Here is a 24,640-nt window from a genome sequence, read left to right as displayed (position 1 = left end):
GACTATCCAGCCTATCTATGCCTCTCATAATTTTGTAGACATCTGTTAAGTTGCCACTCAGCCTCCATCTTTCAAGTGAAAACAATTCGAGTTTATCCACCCTCTCCTTGTACCTAAAACCTTTGAGGCCAGGCAACATCCTGTTGAATCTTCCTTGCACCTTCTCCAACGAATATACATCTTTCAGGTAGTGAGTGACCAGAACTTCATGCAATATTCCAAACGTGGCCTAATTAAAGTTTTATACAGCAGTAACATAGCTCGACAACTCCAACACTTGATGTACCCGGCCGATGAAGGCAAGCAAGTTGTATGCCTTCTTGCCACCTTATCCACCTGTGTTGCCACTTTCAGGGATCCATGGACCTGTACATCCAGATCCCTCTTTATGTAGTTCCTAAGGATTCTGCCATTTACTATATCATTCACACCTGCATTTCATCTTCAAAAATGCATCACCTCACGTCTGGACTAAACTCCATCTGCCACTTCTTTGCCCAAGTCTGCAATCTATATCCTGCTGTATCCTTTGACAATCCTTGTCACTATCTACAACTCTGACAATTTTTGTGTCATCTGCAAACTTACTAATCAGACCGCCTACGTTTTCCTCCAGATCATTTATATATATTACAAGCAACAAAGGTCCCAACACTGATCCCTGTGGAACACCTCTAGTTCCTGATCTCCATTCTGAAAAGCATCCTTCCATCACTACTCTCTGTCTTCTATTTCCAAGCCAGTTCTGCATCCATCTAGTCAGCACACACCAGATCCTATGAGACTTTATCTTTAGCACCAGCCTGCTAAGAGGGATCTTGTTAAATGCCTTAATAAAATCCAATATCTACCGCCTTTCCTCATCAATCATTCTTATCACTTCCTCAAGAATCTCAAACAAGTTGGTGGGACATGAACATTTCTGTACAAAACCATGCTGACTATCACTAACAAGTCCATTTACTTCCAAATGCAAATCAATCCTGTCTTTCAGAATCTTCTCCAATAGCTTTCCCATCACTGACATCAGGCTCACCGGCCTATAATTATCTGGATTATTTCTGTTTCCCTTCTTAAACAAATGAACAGCATTGGCTGTTCTCTAATCCTCTGAACCCTAGCCTGTGGTCAAAGAGGATGCAAAGATATCTGTTAAGGCCCCAGCTAATTCCTCCCTTGCCTCCCACACTATCCTGGGATAGATCCCATCTGGCCTTGGGGACTTGCCTATCTTAATGTATTTTAAGACACTCAACACCTCCTCCTTCATTAAATTGATCTGCCTGAGAGATTTACACACCATTCTCTAACCTCAACATCCCCTATGTCCCCTCTCTTTGATGCAAAATACTTATTAAGGATCCCACCCACTTTCTCTGGCTCCACACATAATCTCCCTCCCTTAAAGAGGGCCATCCTTTTCCTAGCTACCCTCTTGCTCCTAATATATGTATGCATGTGGACTTTGGAAAGGCACTTGTCAAAATCCCTCATTACAGACTATTAGTTGAAGTTTAAGATCATGGAACTGAAGCAAATTATTGGCCTGATTTAACAAATTGGACGATTGACAGAAGACAGAGAGTCAGTCCAATGTGCAACTATTCTAACTGGCGACATGTGCTGTCCCATGGATATCTGTGTTGGGGCCTCAACTACTCATTAGCTTTAGTATTTTGCCTCTCCATGAGGCAAGGAAGGAGGTGGGTGGGCTTGAAAATTTGGTGCATTGGCACCAGGATTGATACGCATCCACAGGAACTAAGTTCTGGACGGGAGGGACCATGGTCAATCTTCCCACTCTGCCTCCATTTGAGTCCCTGGAATGCCTAATTAATGATCACATGAGTGGCCACTGACAGCCAAACCTCAGCCTTTGACCCCCACGGCCCCCCTCTCCCTATGACCCCATCTCACGAGATCCCTCCCCAAAAAAGTCCCTTCCTTTTTTCTGGGTTGTTCCTCAACCCTGGGACTTAGAGGTGCAGTAGGAGTGGGAGGAGAGGGGGGAATGGGGGCAGGGGGCAGTGGTGGGGGGGGGTGGGGTGGCATGTGTTGTTCCTGCAAGTCACAGAGTGCAAGTGTTGCCAGCATCTCATTAGCTAAAAGCTTTTGATGGGTGGGAGTTTGTCTTCAGGGGTCCTCAGTCTGGAAGAAGGATCCAATTAACTGCCTGATGGACAGGAGGCATGGCGTGCTTTCCTCCTCAGTGCCAGTGAAGGCGGCTCACTGCTTTATCAGGCAGTGCATGAGATGTCCACCAATAAGAACAGAGGGTTCCACCCAGTATAATTATTGGTGACTTAGATGATGGAATGTAAAGAACATGGCCGGAATTGCCCGACCTATCACGCTGGCAGGATTCTCCAGTCCTGCTGACAGCCCATGGGTTTCCCACTGCTTTGGGGTGACATCAGTGGGAATTCCCATTGACAGCGGTGAGACTGGAGAATTCCACCACTAGCAAATAACACACCATCTCCTGCCAGTGGGATATACGTGGCTGGGAGAATCTCACCCCATATATCTAAGTTTGCTGATGCCAGAGAGAATGGCACTATCATAGGCAGTGTAGTTAGGAGTATAAATCACAAGGTAATATTAATAGATAAAGTGAATGAGCAAATCTGTAGCAAATAGACTTCAATGAAATTTTGGACTAAAAAGGATTAATAAAACAGGGAACTTTCCAATTGGTGAAAAGTGATAGTCCAAAGAGACTTTGGAAGTCCAGACCCCTAGATCATTAAAATGTCATTAATGTGTAAAAAAAATCAAAACAGTGAATGGAATTCTGGTCTTTGTATCTGGAGGACTAGAATACCAAAGGGTAGAAGTTATGCTTCAACTTTACAAACTGACCACACCTGGAGTATTGTGAGTATCTCTGGGCACCCCACCTTTGGAAGGATACAATGGCATTGGAGGGAGTGCAATGTAGATTTACCAAAATGGTTATGTACTCCAAGTGTTAAACTAAATGGAGAGATTGCCTTCAATTTAGAAGGTTAAGGGATGATTTGATTGAAGATACTAAAGAGAACTGATGGGATAGAGGGGGAGAAGCTATTTCAGCTGTTTGGAGAGTTTAGGGCTAGAAACAAAAACCCAAACTAAGCACTAAGGCTGAGATTCACCAGTCTCCTAGCCACGTGTTTCCTGCTGGCAGGAGGTGGTACATTGCTTGTTAGTGATGGGATCCTGTGGTCCTGCTGTTATCAATGGGATTTCCCAGTGATGCCAATCCACACCAGCGGGAAACCCATGAGCGGGGGTGCACTGCTGGCTGGACCAGTGAATGCTGCTAGGATGAACGGCCCGAGAATTCTGGACCAAGACTTTCAGGAGTGAAATTTGGAAACACTTTGGCACACAAATGATGGTATAAGTTTGAATTTTTTTCTGCAAATGATAGTCAAAACTAGGACAATTATTGATTTTAAGTTAAATTTGTAATTTTTATAATCAAAGATATTAATGGGTAAAGGCGAGCATTTGGATTTCAGTGACAGGTCAGCAATGATCTCATTAATTGACGCAGGATTTAAATGGCCTCTAAATGGCCTTCTGTTCCTGGGTCTGTGCAACATTTAAAATTTTCAAAAAATAAGAAAATACATTAGGCCAAAATTCTTATAGTTTCTTCTTTTTTAACCAGTGATTTTGGATGATTATCAGAAACTGAAATTATTCCTTGATTTTCTATTCATGTTCCACACGAAAGCTAAGCAACACAGAAGACATAGCGAATGAAATGGTCTGGGTATCAGTGCAGAAGATCAAAGGATTACCTGGATTTAACAGTCAGATGAACAGAAGCTTTGGAATGGACTATTTTTGACATCTGACTACAATTGGAACACAAAACTCAGTGTGGTTTGAATAAAATCAGCATATAAATTCACCCCCCCATCCCCGATCTCCAAAGAATTGAATGACTCGGGATGAAAGGCTTATTTATGGCTGTGAGCCAAATAATCTGTTTCCAAAACTTGTCACAAATTTTCAAAGAAGTGCTTGGACTCCATCTTGAGGAGATCAGGCTACACGCACACAGTGCACACAATTCAACATGTGGCAAGAAGCAAAATACCGCAACTGCTGGAAATCTGAAATAAACTCAAGAAGTGCCACAAATACTTAGTGGGCTAGGCACCATTTATGGAGAGAGAAACAAAGTTCTCACTTCACGTTGGTAACCTTTCATCTGTCGAATATTTCCAGCATCTTCTGATTGAAACTCAATAGGAAATATAGCTGCTGGGATTCTTCCAAAACAAAACTACGCACCCAATGGGTGGGAAAACGGGAATATTTCCCATCCGTTTTTGGGCGTACTTACCTGAATGAATTTCCAACACTCAGCAATACAGAGTGCCTCAGTGTGAATCACCCTGAAAATCAGTGGCTGGGGCATATTCCTGCCCAAGAGGCCGGCAACATAATGCTGAGCTGGCCACTGCGCATGTGCTGATCTGTCAGTGGGGAGGTCGACGCATACGTACTAGCTCCCCATTGCTGGCTTCCTCATTTCTAGCTTCTGATCACTGGCCTATTCCAGAATCCCCTTCACTGCTGGCCTTCCCGAAACCACCCCCCCCACCCGATTGCTGGCTGAACAGACCTCCCCCAGGCCAGCCCCCATCTACCCCCACCCCAATGTCCAGCCCAAACCTCCCCCACTAATGGCCAGGCCTGACCATCCCCCTTTGGACGGCCCGGCCACAGCCCAATGGCCAGATCCAAACCTCAACCACCCCCAGGACCAGTCCCGATCACCCCGTCTGATGGCCAGCCCTGATCGCACTCCTCACTCCCTCCCCCACCAATCTCACTTGCAGAGTAGCAGCGGGTTGCCCCCTCACAGATTACCCCCTGGTGGACAGTGTCAGGGCATCCAGTGTGCCCCTTGGGCAGTGCCAGGGTGCTAGGCTGGCATTGCCATGCTGGCAGTGCCCAAAGGTCACCCTCCTTTTCTCTCAATCTCCTGGGAAGGCCTCCATGGCCTCTGTCCTGACCAGCAGAGTGAGGATGCCTGTTCCCCATTAGTGGGGGGCAGTTGTAATCAGTACTTCTGGTTGGGAAGGAGATGAGACACTTGCAGGCCCAGCGTATACAGCCCCGGGCCCATTACTCATATAGGAATGTTCATTTCCATGGCATTTCCATGTGATAATCAGCTCCACATTGATTTCCAGCATGGAGCTTATTGTGCTTAAAAAAAGTGCCAAGGAGCCGCAGGCAGTGCAGCGGACTGTGAAAATCCTGGCCATAGATTTACTCCTTAAAAGTGTGATAGATGTTTTCAATGTCAAAGATATCACCCTTTACTGACAGTGCAGAACAGTTAAATGAATATAGTGATTTTTCCAAATAATTTTATAAATGTTATCATTCTGCCATTTTCAACATTTTAGCTGTCATCTATTTCACTGTAAACCCATAATAAGATACAACCTGAATTGCAATTCCAGGATTGTTAAAACAGTCACACGGTTAAGGATAACTGAAAATGTATATGCAGTTTTCATTATAATGCACACATTGCAGTAAGAAACAAAAAAAGTTTATTAAGAAGAACATAACATCTTTTTGACAAGGACCTTTGACAATAGATTAATCACATCCGACAAACACACACTGTTTGAATTGCTAATCATTGTTTAAAAACAGTTAGTCAATTTAGCACCACTAAGTTTGAGCATTGGTGGGATGGTTTATAACTGAACAACTGTGGTTGTCACATTGATTTCCAAAAGTGTTTGATCCCTCGCACCTAGTGAGGTGAAAATAAAGAACCTTATAGATCATTTTTGTTAGGTAATTTTACATCCAGATAAACATACTTGTAAAAGAGAGCCCAACTTGTTAATTGGCAAAAATGACCTTACTGAAAAGGCGTAACATGCATTTTCCAAATTATATTCTTGCCTGAATCGAATTTATATTTGATGCTTTCAGTTTCTTCCAAGAACTCTGACCCTTGACCTGAGTTTGGATCAGACATTCTAAGCATGAGCGATTTGCCTAATTTCCCAGAATTCAAGAATCATTTTAATTATTTGGTTCAATGGACTATAATAGCAGTTACTATTCAAGTACAAATTAATAGCAGAAAAACTGAAGGATGAATTTTAAAACTTCTATTCAGGTAAAATGTACCCTGATTTTTTTCTCATAAGAGAGATTATATTTGTAAATTGGTTGCGTGTGGATGTGCATGTAAGATGGACAACTGATTACATGCCCCTTGTAGCTTTTTTGCTTTATGTTCTATCAATTTTAGAAAGTGCATTAAGCTGAGAGATAAATGGTGCCTTTACTCATTGTAATTGGATTCACTTTTCCAAATTGTTTGTGAATTATAAAGCAAGCAATCTTTAATAATCCCACCAGATGTTCTCTCAATGTCGCTGATGACTGTGTAAAATATTCTAGTTACCAACATTGTGAGGCACCAAGCCAGAAATGTTTTTCCACATTTAATTTTTTCCATGAAGGAGAATGAGAGGAATATTTTGACGTTCTGTGATAGTGTAAAGCAGGTGATGGAACCCCTTTTACATCCCTCCCAAATTTCATTTCCATTGAAATTTAATGCACACAGATTTTGATAGAAATTTCACTTCCAATTCTGAAGAGAGTAAAAAGTCTGACAACACCAGGTTTAAGTCCAACCGATTTATTTGATAGTAAACTCACAAGCTTTCGGGGTTTGTCCCTTCGTCAGGTGAATGGAGAGTTCTGGCCTCAGATAGGGCATATAAAGCACAGTCACTTTACAGATTACTGATTGGAATGCAAATCTTTACACCTAACCTGCTGTTCAAGTGGCCAACAATGTGAGTGCAAGGAGCACTGATCACAGGTTAAAGAGATGTGTATTGTCTGTAGACAGTACAGTAAGTGAGGTTTTGCAAACCCAGGCAAGTCACGGGGGTTACAGATTGTGCGACATGAATCTAAGATCCCTGTTGAGACCGTCCTCATGTGTGCGGAACTTGGCTATCAGTATCTGCTCAGCGACTCTGCGCTGTCGTGTGTCGTGAAGGCTGCCTTGGAGAATGCTTACCCGAAGATCAGAGGCTAAATGCCCGTGACCACTGAAGTGTTCGCCAACAGGAACGGAATTGTCTTGCCTGGTGATTGTTGAGTGATGTTCATTCATCCGTTGTTGTAGCGTCTGCATGATCTCCCCAATGTACCATGCTTCGGGACATCCTTTCTTGCAACGTATCAGGTAGACAATGTTGGCCGAGTTGCAAGAGTATTTACCGTGTACCTGGTAGATGGTATTCTCACGTGTGATGATGTCTTCCATGTCGATGATCCGGCATGTCTTGCAGAGGTTGCTGTGGCAGGGTTGTGTGGTGTTGTGGTCACTGTTCTCCTGAAGGCTGGGTAGTTTGCTGCGAACAATGGTCTGTTTGAGGTTGTGTGGTTGTCTGAAAGCAAGAAGTGGGGGTGTGGGGGTGGCCCTGGCGAGATGTTCGTCTTCATCAATGATATGTTGAAGACTCCGGAGAAGATGTTGTAGCTTCTCCGCTCCGGGGAAGTACTGGACGACAAAGGGTACTCTGTCCACCGTGTCCCGTGTTTGTCTTCTGAGGAGATCAGTGCGGTTTTTTGCTGTGGCGCATCGGAACTGTTGATCTATGAGTCGAGCGCCATATCCTGTTCTTATGAGGGCATCTTTCAGTGTCTGGAGGTGTCTGTCACGATCCTCCTCATCTGAGCAAATCCTGTGTATACGGAGGGCTTGTCCATAGGGGATGGCTTCTTTAACGTGTTTAGGGTGGAAGCTGGAGAAGTGGAGCATTGTGAGGTTGTCTGTGGGCTTGCGGTACAGTGAGGTGCTGAGGTGACCGTCCTTGATGGAGATGCGTGTGTCCAAGAATGCAACTGATTCTGGGGAATAGTCCATGGTGAGTCTGATGGTGGAATGAAACTTGTTGATATCATCATATAGTTGTTTCAGTGATTGTTCACCATGAGTCCAAAGGAAGAAAATGTCATCGATGTATCTAGTGTATAGCATCGGTTGAAGATTCTGTGTGGTGAAGAAGTCTTGTTCGAACCTGTGCATGAAGATGTTGGCATATTGAGGTACGAATTTGGTCCCCATGGCTGTTCCGTGTGTCTGGATGAAAAACTGGTCGTTGAAGGTGAAGACATTGTGGTCCAGGATAAAGCAATGAGTTGTAAGATTGCATCTGGAAACTGGCAGTTGTCGGCTTTGAGTACTGAGGCAGTCGCAGCAATGCCATCGTTGTGGGGGATGTTGGTGTAGAGCGCCGAGACATCCATTGTGACGAGGAGTGTCCCTGGTTCAACTGCTCCATGTGTGCTGAGTTTCTGTAGGAAGTCCGTAGTGTCGTGACAAAAGCTGGGGGTTCTTTGTACAATTGGTTTCAGGATGTCCTCGACGTAGCCGGAGAGGTTCTCACACAGGGTCCCATTGCCTGATACGATGGGACAGCCGGGTGTGTTTGCCTTGTGTATCTTTGGGAGGCAGTAGAGATCTCCAACATGGGGAGTATGTGGAATGAGAGCATGGAGGGTGCTCTGAAGGTCCGGATCAAATGCCTTGATCAGATTGAGTTGACGGGTGTGTTCTTTTGTCGGATCTGTGGGTAATTGTCTGTAGTGTTCCTCATTGTTCAGTTGTCGGTATGCTTCTTTACAATAATCCGTTCTGTTCAGTATGACGATGGCCCCTCCTTTGTCTGCTGGTTTGATGACAATGTTGCGGTTGGTCTTGCGAGCATGGATGGCATTGCGTTGCACTTGGGTGATGTTCGGGGCTGTCTTGTGAGTGCGGCTGATGAACCTGGTGTTAACGCACCTCCTGATGGTTTGGGCATATGAGTCCAGTCGAGGGCAGCGGCCTTCCGGAGGAGTCCAATTGGACTCCTTCCTCTTACGTTGCTGCACTGTGGATCTCTCTGTCGGCTGTTCTGGTTCATCGGCTGTCTCATTGTGTTTGCTGTTGGCCTCTTGGGGTTTGTGGAAAAACTCCCGCAGCCTCATTCGCCTGATGAATTCCTCTGTGTCTGCTGCGAGACGAATGGGGTCCATTTTGGTGGTGGGGCAGAAATTGAGCCCTTGGCTGAGAACTTCGATTTCATCTGGTTGAAGTGTGTAGTCTGACAAGTTGACAATAGACCTCCCTGCGGTAGTGCTGTTTTCTACGGTGGTGCCGGGGGAGGCTTGGTTGTTGCTGGTGGTGATGCCAAGTTTTTCAAGTTTCCTGTTCTTGGTGTGCATGTAGGTGGTGTAGTTTCTTTGTTTCATCTGCTTGGCAGAGTTTCGCAGTTGGTCTGCATCCTGAGCACAAGTTGAGAATATGTATTCCATTTTAGTTTCCAGGGTGCGGTGTTTGCTGTAAAGCTGGTGTATGAGGTGGTTGAGGAGTGTGAGAGATGTGCGACGGCAAAGTCTCTCAGCGTAGTCTGTGTTATAGGTTGACCTGAGTGGGTTCATGATCTGTAGTCCTTTTGGTATCTTGTCTGCTTTCTTGCATTTCTGTAAAAACTTGATGTCTGTGTCGATACGCGCAATCTTCTTGGAGATACTCTCCACTTGGATCCGGCAGTTTGCGGTGTCGATAGTAGTCATGATGTGGATATGCCGGCGTTGGACTGGCGTAAACACAGTAAAAAGTCTGACAACACCAGGTTTAAGTCCAACCGATTTATTTGATAGTAAACTCACAAGCTTTTGGGGTTTGTCCCTTCGTCAGGTGAATGGAGAGTTCTGGCCTCAGACAGAGCATATAAAGCACAGACAGTTTACAGATTACTGATTAGAATGTGAATCTTTACACCTAACCTGCTGTTCAAGTCCTAAAGTGGCCGACAATGTGAGTGGAAGGAGCACTGATCACAGGTTACAGAGATGTGTATTGTCTCCAGACAGTACAGTAAGTGAGGTTTTGCAAACCCAGGCAAGTCACGGGGGTTACAGATAGTGCGACATGAACCTAAGATCCCTGTTGAGACCGTCCTCATGTGTGCGGAACTTGGCTATCAGTCTCTGTTCAGCGACTCTGCTCTGTCGTGTGTCGTGAAGGCCGCCTTGGAGAATGCTTACCCGAAGGTCAGAGGCTGAATGCCCGTGACCACTGAAGTGTTCCCCATTCACCTGACGAAGGGACAAACCCCGAAAGCTTGTGAGTTTACTATCAAATAAATCGGTTGGACTTAAAGCTGGCGTTGTCAGACTTTTTACTGCAATTCTGAAGAGGGCAGAGGTGATGAGTATCACATACTATCAGACTATTGAAGGAACAATGACATTTCTGTTGTGAGAAGGGAAAAGATTTGCTGCAGGTACATGAATGATGATGTGAAGCACAGACAATCAATGACATGTTTTTGAGAAAAGCGACTGACTGGAACTATTGAGTCTCTATTTGCAGGTCTTGTTGCCAGCTTTTTGCTGTCTGAGGCTGGAGCTACTGGGGCATGTGTCAAAAACTGGAAGGACTGTATTGCCAAGGTGAGGCAGAAACTGGATGCTCCCTCTCCATTGCGGGGAAGAACCTGGCCATCAGGTGTGAGATATTCTTGGTGTTGCTATACCAGGCACAGGTCTGATCCATACCCCAACCCTGTGCCACAGCAACCACCCGAACCATCTTCAAGTTCATCTGGCGATCCAACATGGATCGTGCCTGAAGGGACACCACTCACAAATCTCCAGATAAGGGAGGAAAAAATGTACCCAACACTGCCCTGATCTTGACGGCTCCTGTTGTGTGCAGCTGCATCAAGCTATGTGTAGATCCTCGGTATGTAAACACCAAAGGTGGGATTTTCCAGCCATGCTAGCCCTGAAACTGGAAAACCACACCCGAAGTCAATGGACATTTGCATGGTTCATCCCCCGCTTCCTAAGATTCCCATAGTGGGTGCAATGGGAAAACTCCTCCCCAAGTGTTACTGCTTACTGAGGTTCTACCTGTTCCTGGTATTGTGAAGAATGGTTCTGGTCAGATTGCTGCAGAACACTCCAAGTAGTTGGACTGTGTCGTACCACCTGTCCCTCATGGAAAATTTGAGCAAGACTATTCCTTTGACCACAAGGCGACTAAGCAGTGGTCTATACATGATGTCCCTGAGGCCCTAAGGGGAAAGGAGATGGTGGATCCTGTCGGATGGTTCCCTGGGCAGAATGTCAGAGGCATTTGGCAGAATGGCTCATTACAAGAACTTTCAAACACCAAGACCTAGCTTGGCTGGTGATGAGAAGGGCACTGCCTGCCAGATCCTTCATGCACACCCAAAGTCTCTGCTCTGCTGCACGCTGCTCTCGAAGCAGCTGCAGAGGTGAAGAGATAGTGGAAGGTGCCTTTGTAAAGATCTGGAGAGAGATGCAGCGGTATTTGTCGAGGTTCATCCTGTGCTCTACGGGCTGTTCCCAAGGACATTCATTGAGACAAACATTAGCTATTCTGGAGAATCATTGACTTGAGAAAGATGTTCTTTGATCTGCCTAAATCCTGTGGATCTTCCAAGGCAAAGAATTGTCCTTGACCGAGTGTTGTAGACTAGCACATTCTAGGGTTCAGGACTACGTGCTGAGGGATGTACTCAAGGCTCAATGAGGAAAGACCACCATGTAACACCTTTCAATCAAAGTACACCGAGGGACTGGTAACTGTGTAATACCCCTCACCCTGTAAACTTTATCTTGACTGTACAGAGTAAATGTAACTGTGTCGAAGCATCTCAGAGTGCATTCTGACTAACGTATATAATTTGAACAGCAGTATACTCTCTGTAATGAAAATATTGAAATAGATTTTTGATCAGTAGGGGAATTAAGGATCACTGGAAAAGGACAGGAAAGTGGACATAAGGAAATTTGGATCAGCCATGATCCTATTGAATAGCAGACTAGGCTCGAGGGGCTGAATGGCCTCTTATGGTTATGTTTATAATGTTCTCGTTACTGTTTCGAAGCACCTCAGAGTGCATCTTGATCGCTATAGAAGATGTGAATATCACTTTCCTGTAATGACAATTTCCTGACTCAGGCTGGGTGAGACAGGAGCGGCGAAGTGTGACTCTATCAACATCAGCGTGCAGTAACTGCCGGCTGTAATTGCCGGATAAACTCTTATGTAGGAACTTCCTTGAGGCCTAGTGTCAACTGGACAGTGCAAACCTGTGCCAGGGGCATGCCAGAGCACTGCCTGGCCATGTCCTTCTCCCCCCGGGATTATACTCACCTGCATGATTTCAGAGTGATCCCTTTTAACAGGTTCACATCTGGGTGAATCTGTTATAAACCTATCTGACGTGATATCATGTCTACAAGGTTTGAAAATACACCTTGGGCTCAATATATGGCAAGGGGAGGGGGTGTCTTTAATGATTTGTCAAAGCTTGGGAATGTATTAAAACCAGGCTCATGCCCATCATGGGCATGAATGTGGGAAAATCTGAAATCACAATCTTGCCTGTGAGATTCGCGAGGTCTGGGTTTTGCCATAACTTGGGCCCCCACCACTATTCCTGCGGTAGGTGAACGTCGGCTAGCGATCACTCCAATCATCTCAAGGCCCATCACCACAAGCTTGAACCTTCTGTGCCATAGTCGTATGTTGTTCTTGCTCCTACTCTTCCAAGATATCTAATAATCATTACATTTTAGCTTCATTTGAAGCAATTTTTTAACGTGGCATCTCGGCCTTTTGGCTAAGATGCAAATGCGAGCAAGCCTTGGAGGAGGAGCTAATACCTACTCCAATCAGCTTGGATCATGTGGATGAAGCCCAAGACAGGAGATGAGAGCCCTTTCTTGTCAGCTTGGATCGGGAATGTCTCAACTTATTGGGACTCTGAATTGGATTTGATTTATTGGATTGAATTGGAATAAAGTTTAAAATTAAAGAGATTCTCAGCACTGCAGCTTTGTTGCTGCTCTCATAGGTCGTCTCATCTTTCACCCAGTTCTGTATACTAACTTTTGACTGCTTTCCCTGATGCGCTAGCAGCAACTTTAGTGTGTAACTCTAACTAGTAAAGGGAATTAAGTAAATCCTAAATAAACTTGTAAGCTAATTGATAAATAATCACTAGACAAGCTGTAGAATGAAACTGACTCCCGTGTCGGTGCCTCACACTGTTTACTGCAATCATTCCAGGAGTGTGAACAGAAGTTAGTATTGCTGAATATTTCTATGCAGTTTCTCTTAAAATGCTGCTGCAATTTCTAGGGGAATGGATTGAAAAGCCAGAAAATGCCATTTGTCTCATGTTTCTGTTGTTTTGCTGACCTTCTGCCAAGGTTACGGTGGTAGATCAGTCCGACCCCTCTCGACCAACTATTAACACAACAAAATTGTTTTAACTTTAATACTTAAGGCGAGTGAAATCCCTCAGTGGAAAAAATGACGGCTGCATTCCACTCTTTTTGCCAGTTTGTCACTTACTTTTGGAATTTCTGCCTTACATAAGTGCAGCTACCATATCAGTACAGGAAGGGGAAAAAACAAAAGGAGAAGCATCATTCACTGCTGTCTCAAACAGGTAGATAAAATTGTAAATAAGTGCTAGAATAGTTAGTTATAGAAGTGTCACATAATGTTTGTTGTCAACCAAAATGAAGTAACTTTTATTTCCTTGAATTGATTCCATTTGCTGGTATCGTCCGTTGATCCTGAATGTGTTGCCACCAGAGAGCACTGTAACATAGCAAATCAATTTGTAGACGTCAAGTGCTCCAGTGAATTTCAACGTTCATTGAATGGTCTCCCTTCTTTGTAGCAATTCAGAATGACTCTCTGAAGGGAAAGCTTTGTTTTTTAAACAATAAAACAGGCTATTTTCCTTTCGAGGGAGGTGGGTATCTTGTGAAAAGTTATAGCAATCTGGACTGAACAGTCTGAATGGGACGGCACTGTGGCATGCTGCCTTACAATGACAGTGGACCTGGGATTGATTCCCAACTTGGGTCACTGTCTGTGCGGAGTCTGCATGTTCTCCCATGTGGGGGTGCTCTGGTTTCCTCCCACTGTCCAAAAGATGTGCTTTGCAGTGTTAATGCAAGCCTACTTGTGACACTAACAAATAAACTGAAATTTAAAAGATTTATTGCTGGAGAGATAGCTCATTAAAATCACTGTTGAGGTAGGAATCGTCCTTCCATAAACTGGGAAATCTATCTGGGTGGTACATCAGGGAGTAATTGTGCAGAGGGCGTTTTGACTGCAGTGACTATGGGAATATCATATGTGGAATGTTACTGATGTTGTTGGGTGCTGTAGATTGCAATGCCAGACATCTCGGCATTTTACTTCAATTACCTGCCCAGAACAGGGAAAAGCTCAGTCAATGATAGTGCAACTAATAGTCTATTGTAATAGATACGCCTGAACAGGCAGTTTGGATAATTATGAAGCAAGAAAAAAGCCAATGTTATCTTAATGCATTAGTTTAGAAATTAAGCACTTTTATTTATATAGCAGCTTTTGCAATCTTCTGATGTTTCAAAAATGCTTGTGACCATGGATCTCACTGTCAGGATCTTGTATGGATCTTACTGCTAGGATCTTGCATGGATCTCACTGTTAGGATCTTGCATGGATCTCACTGTTAGGATCTTGCATGGATCTCACTGTCAGGATCTTGCATGGATCTCACTGTCAGGATCTTCCGTGGATCTCACTGTCAGGATCTTGTATGGATCTCACTGTCAGGATCTTGTATGGATCTCACTGTTTGGATCTTGAATGGATCTCACTGTTAGGATCTTGCATGGATCTCACTGTTAGGATCTTGCATTGAGCTTGCTGTCAGTTTCATTGCTTTTGGTTGGCTTACAAGCACAATTCCAACATCATAAGCCTGAATCAAAAATGGATCCGTCATCAATTCTGGACAAAGGTTGCATACTGTGCATAGCACAGCTATTTCTGGGTGTTGTTAAAATGTTGAAATATTACTGTCACAATGGAGTATGCGCTTTTCATCTTGAGATACTAGATTCCAATATCACCGAAATAATCTGTCAAGGATGATTCAAAAAGGAGTGCAAATAAAATAAAGCATCAATTAAGCAAGACATCAAATCAGTATTTACAAGTGTCTGATGTTCAGAGCACCAACAACCAGTCCTGATCCCCCCATGTCGATGTTGTAGTTAAGAAAGCCCATCAAGGCCTCTACTTTCTAAGGAAGTTTGGCATGTCCCCTACGACTCTCACAAATTTTTACAGATGCACCATAGGAAGCATTCTTTCTGGTTGTATCACAGCTTGATATGATTCCTCCTTGACTGAAAGCTGCCTCCACCACACCTCAGGCAGTGCATTCCATATCCTAACCAATTGTTTGTGAAAGAGTTTTTTCTTACGCCACTAACGCTAATTCTTTCTTTTAATCACTTTAAATCTGTGCCCTCTAGTTTTAATCCTTCTACAAATAAGGACAGTTTCTCCCTGTATTTTGTCCAGGTTCCTCACGAGTTTGAATACCTGTATCAAAGTTCCTCTTAATCTTGTTTTCTTTGAGGAAGCAATCCCGACTTCTCCAATCTGAGCAGCCTGTTGGCACAGTGGTTAACACTGCTGCCTTGCAGCAACAGGACCTGGGTTCAATTCTCAGCTTGGATCACTGTCAGTGTGTAGTCTGCATGTTCTCCCTGTCTGTGTGGGATTTCTTCCAGGTGCTCTAGTTTGCTCCCACACTCTGAAAGATGTGCTGGTTAGGTGAATCGGCCATGCTAAATTCTCCCTCTGTGTACCCGAACAGGCACCGGAGTGTGGTGACAAGGGGATTTTCAGAGTAATTTCATTTCAGTGTTAACGTAAGGCTGCTTGTGACACTAATTAATAAATAATCAATAATAATGGAGGTTCCTGGACCCAGGAACCATTCACATGAATCCTTTCTGTACCCTGTTGAATGTTCTCACATCTTTTTAAAGTGTGCCTCTTAGGGCTGAACACAATGGGTGGAATTTTCCCATCCAGTCTGCTGCAGGAATTGCAGAAAATTTGGCCGACCACTTAAAGGTCCTTGGGGCATGAATTTCCGGTCTTGGGCAACGTCCGGCCAGAAAATCCCATCCAATATTTCCATTAAGGACGTACTAGTGTTTTATACAAGTTTGATATAACTTCCATGTTTTTGCACTCCATGCTCTAAATCCCAGGATATTGTATGCTTTACTAACCGCACTCTCAACTGTCTTGATTGGTTGAAGTGTTGCCTCACAAAAAAATTATATTGTTTCTTCCCGACCTTGCAATCAAAATGAATCACCTCTCATTTCCCCACATTAAATGTCATTGGCCACTTGTCCACCTGTTCACCAACTTCTCTATGGGCAGGACTTTCTGGCTGTGTGCGCCCCTAGACCGGAAATTCCCGCTCAACGTCAATGGACCTCTAACTGCTCGGCCAAATCTTTTGCCCCTTTTGCTCAGGTGGAATTGGAAAATTTACCCCTATGTCTTTTGGAAGTTCTACATTATGTTCCTCACAGTTCGTAATCCTTCCAAATTTGTCCATAAATTTTGAAATTGTGCCCTCTGCAGCAAGGTCCAGATCATTCAAATATACCAGGAACATCTTCCAGGTTTTGTTTAAGAGGCAGTGAAGGATTCAATTACCTGAATGTAATTCAGGCAGATGCTTCAGATCTTATTCAAATGCACCAATTGAGTTTTGCCTGATTGAAATTCCAGGCTTTAACTGCTCGATGCTCTTTGCTTGCAGCTCAATGGATACGTAACATTCCCAGCCGCACAGATTAGTCCTTGTTTAATTTTGTTTGGATTTGGAAAAGTAACTGCTATAATCTCAAGAAATACCATGAATGAGACTATGGAATTAGATTCGTTTTCAGCTCGTTGCTCAGGGCTGAGCTTAGAAACAACTGAAAACAAACAGCTTGGATCTCCAATCCTAGACGTTGGGTGGAATTCTCCCATTTTGAGACTAAGTGCTGTGGTGGGTGGCTCTGGCGGTGCCTTTCCTGCTGGCCTGAATGACCGGATCCCACACTGGATTCTGCACTTGGGTCTTCATTAATTATGCATTGATGAGTTCCCCGCTGAGTGTCCCTGGTAGATTGGTTGCTGTTTTGAATCGCCGCCCTGAGCTGATGGGTTTGAAAGTCCCGGCACCTTATTAAACACCAGTCCAGCACACTCACATCACTCTCTCCAGCCCACCTGTCTTTACCAGATCATGCAGGATGTCAGCAACTCAGAGGGAAATTCAATCCATTGACTCTGTCTACACTTCCGCTGTCTTGGCAAAGCAGCCAGCATAATTAAAGACCCCGCGCATGCTGGACATTCTCTCTTCCACCTTCTACCATTGAGAAAAAGATACAAAAGTCTGAGATCACGTACCAACCGACTCAAGAACAGCTCCTTCCCTGCTGCCATCAGACTTTTGAATGGATTTACCTTGCATTAAGTTGATTTTTCTCTATACCCAAGCTACGACTGTAATACCACATTCTGCACTCTCTCCTTTCCTTCTCTGAGCGGTGTGTTTTGTCTGTATAGCACATAAGAAACAATACTTTTCACTCTATGTTAATACATGTGACAATAATAAATCAAATCAAATCAAATCAAATCAATTCAAATCAATTCAAAAGGCTAGCAGCCTCATGAAGAAGCCTGTTCCTCGATTTGGCCTCCAGATCCCACCACCTGTGAGGCGCCCATGCCTCACTTGGACTTCTTTCCACCACCTCTGGAGTCTTCGTTCATCCCCTTCTAGTAATCGAGCTGGTATCCCTATGAGTTCCTTGTGGGTGAGCTTTTCAAGCAGCCTTGCCTGTGTCCAGCGTCCCTCCCCTCGGTCTTCCCTTTGCCTTCCATTATTGGTCTTCTTCATTCACCTCCTTGCCATTTTGCCTACCATCATGAGTCTCTGCCCTATTAGGATTGGGAGAATTGCAATGTGATTTTACTTTGTGGCTTTTTGGCTCCTGGCAAAACCAAATCCACCGCAGGCGGGATGGGAGAATTCCGCCCATTGTTTCCACTGCGGTTCGACAGAGGTATGGTCCCACAATCCTAATCTGAACATGCCACCAGGAACAGCAGAGTGTGTTTGTGGACAGGCAGTAGAAAAAACAGCGTGACTTACAATGGTACACAGATTCCATTTGTGCCTTTCAGTTTAACCCTCTATTACTTTTCTGGTTCAATGCCAACATCAACAGAAAGACCTCCAGAAACTCTGGAGGTGTTTTTCTGGACATTTTTTGGACACATATTTATTGAAAAGCATGACGAGTTGTCAGATAGCATGTGTAATACATCTAGGCATGAGTAGACTATGCAAAGCGAAGGAATGATGAATGCCAGTATTTTGAAAAATGTAGAAAAATATCTTCCTTTGTCTTTCATTGCCAGCCAGTAAAACAATCAGCCAGTGTGGGAATTAGCCGAATGGATAGCTTTAAACAACTGAGCTATAAAATAAAAATACAATTATTTAGCGATGTGTTGCTATCTCTTAAGTATATGCTAAAGCAAACGATACGGTCAATGAACATGTCAGGCCTATGATTACTGTGGAATGCATGATGGGCACAGTATTATTCCTTATTCTTAGCCTGTGAGGACAAAAGAAGGTAAACCTTCAACTTTGTGAAAGGATAATTGTTTTTGCATGTTCCAACTTGCAGAAAAACAATCCAAGTACAAGGTTGCTTTAATGATCTCTGGCTTTTCACACGTACAGCATGCAATAGAAGCCAGGTGAAACAGTTTAAATGACTCAAATTGTATGCATCTCAATTCTTAACAATGCCAGAGATGGATTTATAAACATGCTGTAACCAGCACAGTTGTGGCTCTCATCAAAAGTCTTCTCACTCTTGCTCTCTGTGAATGTCTTTCTGTCAGTCATTATTTGCTCCTAATTTTGAAGAGTTTGTGCCAATTAGATCTTAGGTAGCAGGAGCATTATAAAGACAATTTATATGCCCATTCAGTTAATTGTACATGCATGCTTTCAGCATTACCCAATTATTCTGTGAGTCTAAGCGTGCTAATGATGGTACTAATTGTGAGAGCACACAGCAAGAAAATAAGCAATTCTACAAAAGTGCACAAACAATTTATAAACACAATGTCCACTAGATGGAAATAGTGTACCAATTTTTCATAGAGTCATTGAATCATAGAATCCCTACAGTACAAAAGGATACCATTCGGTCAATTGAATCTGTACTGACCAAACTCCCACCCCCTATCCCTGTAACCCTACACATTTATCCTGCTAATCGTATTTGGGTAAATTTAGCATGGACCAATCAACCCAACTCGCACATCTTTGGATTGTGGGAGGAAACCAAAACATCCAGAGGAAACCCATGCAGACACTGGGAGAATGTGCAAACTCCACACAGACAGTGACCCAAGCCAGGAATCAAACCCGGATCTCTGGCGCTGTGAGGCAGCAGTGCTAACCACTGTACCACCATGCCGCCCCATCCCGTAAAAGATTACGAGCGGGATTATCTGATCTTGTCCGTGTCTGCTCCGCTGCAAGTGAGAATGGAGAATTTGGCGTTCCAGCCAAAACTCCATTCACTTTCAGTGGCACTGGAGAATCCCAGCTGCGAACGAAGACGGAGGTTTTCGGTTTACAAAGACTTACAACAGAGGGAGGGTAGGGGCATGTGTGGTGGGATCAAAAAGGTAATAGACCCATCAGCAAAGAAAACAACTCGACTGAGATCAAAGGCAGTGGATGGAGGTCATCACCGACTGTAAATAGATGGAGAGGTGGGTGGAATGTTACATTGACTGGTACTGTACAGAGAACAAAGGTCACTGAGGGAACTCCAAACAAATGTAGAGGGGCTACCTGACATGAAAGAGTTGGATAATGAACTCACAGTGGAGGAGTTTCACAAAGCTATTGTCTCACTTGCTCTTGACAAAGCTTCAGCTGATGATACTGTACCACCTGAACTCATCACACACAGGAAATCAGCACTCCAGTAGCATCAGCACTAAGTTCTGCAGGAGGGTGGGAGCAGTGCTTGAGGGTGTGTGAGATGCAAGCATTATGATCCTGTACAATTGAGTGACTGCAGCAATTGCAACAACTATCGTGGCATCTCCCTGCTGGACAGTGTGAGAAAAGTATTAGCCTGTTTTTTCCCTCATCAGACTTCAAATTTTGGCTGAATATATCTGCCCCGAACCCCAGAGTAGCTTCAGAACTGGGGGATCTACAATTGACACAATTTCCTCAGTTTGGCAGATGCCATGAACAAGTGAAACTGCTATATATTGCCTTGGTCGACCTCATCAAGACATTCAACCATATGAGCAGAGGCGATCTATGTAAGCTGCTAAAGAAAATCGGCTGCCTGCCAAAACAACTCTGTTTTTGTTCTTTGTTCCTTCATGCGATGTGGGCATCACTGGCATGGTTAGCATTTATGCCCATCTCTGAAATGCCAATTGTTAGCAATTTTACATTGCCTGTGTGATTTCTCAATCAGTGCAAGGGCAACATGGGCACGTAGCCATTCTTTTTTAATGAGTCCTTATCCCAGGGTGTGATGAAAGCGGGCTGGAGCCTTGGCAGTGTAAGTAGTTAGGAGTTTAGGTGAGAGTTTGTTATAGATTTATTCTTGGTAGTCCAAAGTTTTTCTGTGTTTTCTGCTGGACTCTTTGCATTGCAAACTTTATTTTTGGAGAACTCTGTTGTCTTTTCAATTTTTTGGAGCATTTCTGCTGTGTTCACCCTTCACTGAAATGAGATAAAGCCATCTGCCTTTGAGCAAATGGGGGATTGTCTACTCCACTGGTGGGACCTCCCCTGAAGAGGATGAGAGGTCCAAACGGGAAAGGTGGTCTGGTGTCTGCAGGTGACACTCCAAGGGAGCAACCTATGGGAAGAGAGGCACAGGCACAGCAGGTACAGGGCTGGCAGGGAGTGCAAGGTGGAAGGGTCACTACCCTGCAGCTGGAGTACAGGCAGCACTCAAGCTACCTCAACATGTCTGCGATCCAGTGCCAAGGAGACCCTGCCTCTCTAGGGAAACTGTAACTCCATAAACTGCAGATGATTAGGTCAAGGTTTGCCTCGGACTGTGCAGGTGGCCACCCTATCAGTGACTTTAAAAGTTACAGTGGCCCTTAACTTATTTTGCCTTGGGTTCTTTCCTGGGGTCAGTGAGGGATATGTGTGGTGTGTCCCTATCTCCTGCCCACAGCTGCACCAAGTTGGTCACAGATACACGCTTCAGACAGATCGTGACCTCCCTTCATTTACAGGCTGATGAAGCCAGCCAGGCTGAGTGAACCAGAGGCTTTGTGGCAACTGCTGTGTTCCCCCACATCCAGGGTACTTTCAACCACACTCATGTGGCCAGCAAGGTGCCAGCAGGTGAGCTGGGTGCCTTTGTGAACAGAAAGGGATTCCACTCCATGAGTACGCAGATAGTTTGTGATTACAGGACACAGAGTCTACCAGTCTGTGCAAGGTATCCTTGGCAGCTCCCATGATGCTTACATCTCAGGTGCCAAGGCTGATCACTGCTCCAGATCGCTTGGATGGTTGGCTCCTAGGTGACGAAGACCATCCCTTGAGGTGCCACTCTGTCACCCAAGGACAGAACAAGGGGATAGGGTACAATTGAAGTCTGCCTCCAGAGAGATGGTGATTGAGAGTTTGCTGCCCCTCATGCCCAACGTAAGATATTGCCGTGCCCTGCATCTATGAGAAATGAGAAGGATGCTCAAGCCATGAAAACAGCCTCATTAGTTATCAGCCCTGATGAAATTTGAAATGTAAGCTCTGTTCTCGCTCCGCAGATGCTCTCTGACCTGCTGAGATTTTCCAACATGTAAGTTTCTGATTCCAGCATCTGCAGTAATTTGCTTTTATCTTCATTATTTATTGCTTGTTGAGGGTCACACAAAAGGAACATTACATTCTCTTGTGTTGACAGTTTGGTAAAAATAACATCTGAAGCTGATTAAATCAAATAATCACACCCGTGAAAACCCCCTCCTGTGCTTACTGTACCTTAAACCTATGTTTGCAACCTATCTTGATGCCTCCCCCCACCCCCCAGTCCCCCCGCTTTGTCGCCAGTGGCATTGGAGACCACCTGCTGGCAATGCTGTCATGTTGGTCCTGATGACCTGGACGTTAATCCTGGTGGCAGCCACCACCTGAGGGGCAATCTTTTTTCACAGAATGTGGTGAGTGTCTGGAACAAGCTGCCAGTGGTAGTAGGAGAGACGGGTAAAATTTTGTCTTTTAAAAAGCATTTGGATAGTTACCATGGGTAAGATGGGTATAGAGGGATATGGGCCAAATGCGGGCAATTGGGATTAGCTTAGAACTTTAAAAAAAAGGGCAGCATGGACAAATTAGGCCGAAGGGCCTGTTTCCATGCTGTATACCTCTATGACGCTATGACCTGAGAGGGTGCAGCTAGTGCCATGGCTGGGCACTCCTCAGTCATTATTGCATGCCATGGTCACTACTGGCAGAGGGGTATAGGAGCTCTGCTACCATCCGGAACACCTGGGAAGAGTTTGCAGCGATGAAAAGCAGCTCGTGTACCAGTGTGAGGCCCGTTTGAACTTCCCTGCTGATCATCGATGGACAGGCACCTAACAGAGAGAGTCACCCATCTCTCATGAGCTCACTGACAGTGTGCTGGATTACAAATCTAAACATAATCCAGAAACATCTCATTCTGACCCTGAAGCTACCAATCCATGAGGATCACCGCTATCTCAATGGAGGAGACCCTGTGCTCGATCTCTAGGGCAATGCAGTGCTCACACTCCACATGGACTCCTCCATGACATAGACCACGGCACTCAAAACCTCAGGGATCTCCTCCAGACCTTCCAATTTACCTCATTGGATATCCAAGATCTGTCGCCTGATCTACAACTTCAGAGGCTCATCACTTGCCTCAGACTAAGCATAATCCCAGCTTCCAACAGTCCCCACAGTGCCAGCAATCTGGGCACTCTCTGCTTCTGCCAGCTCCTCATGCAATGCCCTTTCCACCGTGCAATACCATCTGAGCCAATGATTTAATGCCCACTGACATGTGTGTACGTGCGCTTGTGCCAAGTTCCGAGAGAGGAAGTGATGAGGGTGGGTGTGGATGTGGGTCCCCCCCTGGAGTTAAGCAGGGGAGGAGTCCTTGGGATCTCTGCATCCTCTTGAGGATGGCCCATCTGAGGGGAGGAAAACAATATGGGCCCAATTTTACCATTCTGTTGTACCCATTGTCTGGTACGAAAACATGGTACTAGTTGGGTCAGCGCAAATGGCCACTTTACCGAGACCCGGGAATGGGGGTGATCCGATTCACGCCCGAAATGGGCATGCATTTCAATTGAATTAATGAACTGCCTGCCCAACTTTATCAACATTTCTGCCTTTACCACTGTGTTCGCCGATCCAGAATAGCGCCAAAATGAACATGCTGAATAAAAGTCTGAATTGGGCGCTCCAACTGCTGAAGAGGTGAGTTCAGCACTCCCAATGGTTCTCTGACTCAGATCGGTGGTGGTGAGGGGAGGGGGGTGGGGTGGGGGAGGCTGGCCAGATCATTCTGTGATCGGGGTGGGGGTGAAGGGAGGGCCGATTGTTGTCTGTTTGGGGGGGTGGGGAGGAGGGCAGATTGGTGTGTGGCTGGGGGGGGGGCACGGTGGGTCAGATGTACCTCTAGGGGTGGGGGTGAGTGAGGCCAAATCATTCTCTGGGAAGGAGGGGAGTGAAGCAAGATCCTTCTCTGGGGTGGAGGACGGGGGAGGGGGGGGGGGGTGGGGGGGGGGCTGGAGGACGGGGGGTCTGCTGCCGCTCTGTGGGTGATTGGCAGGGGAGTGGGGGTTAAGGGGTCAGGGGTTCACGATCGGTCTGGGTAGCGGGGGCGAGGGGGGTGGATAAGGGGGACAGTGATGTCTGTGGGGATCGTTGCTCCTGCTTTTCACTCCTGGGCTGCTTTCTGTGGCCCTTGAGCGATGTGACAGGGACACGCTTATTGAAATTTTTTTCTAACTACGCATGTGCAGTTCAGAGCTCTGATTGTTTCAGGCACGCTAAGCCCCGCCCACAGCGCAATTCGGACCCACAATATTTTTTTTTTCGGGCTGATTGCATATGGGGGGGAGCCTGAAAGCAGATTTCCAAGTCGGATCTGAATTACACCCAGATTCAGCACTTAGAATGAAAATGGTAAAATCGGGCCCTATGTCATTAGTTTCAACCTTCACATCGTCATCGTCTATTCAAGATGCCATGTTGACACTATGGACAAGTTCTTCATGGAGGCATTGTGATTGTAGGATTACTGTGCACTTTTGCTTACTACTTCTCATTTGAGATGATACAACCCTATATTTTGGGCATTTTACATAGGTCTTGCACTCTTACCTTCATAGAGAGCTCTATTCCCCCATGACCAGTGGACCTAGCACTATGCTAGCATTTCAGCTCCAGGGCACACGACTCTATCTTTTCACCCGGAATAGGCTGGGCACACCACCTGTTAGTGCTCACTGCTGTTATGGCGTCCCGGTTCCTGAACAGACACAAAGGTTTTATGAATCCACCCTCTACCTGCAGCACAATTGCATCTTATCTTAGCCACCTGAGAACCCCTA

Source organism: Carcharhinus amblyrhynchos, chromosome 1 (genome assembly GCF_965287045.1).
Source record: "Carcharhinus amblyrhynchos chromosome 1, sCarAmb.v2.hapA, whole genome shotgun sequence".
Classification (NCBI taxonomy): Eukaryota; Metazoa; Chordata; class Chondrichthyes; order Carcharhiniformes; family Carcharhinidae; genus Carcharhinus; species Carcharhinus amblyrhynchos.
This window is presented reverse-complemented; position numbering follows the sequence as displayed.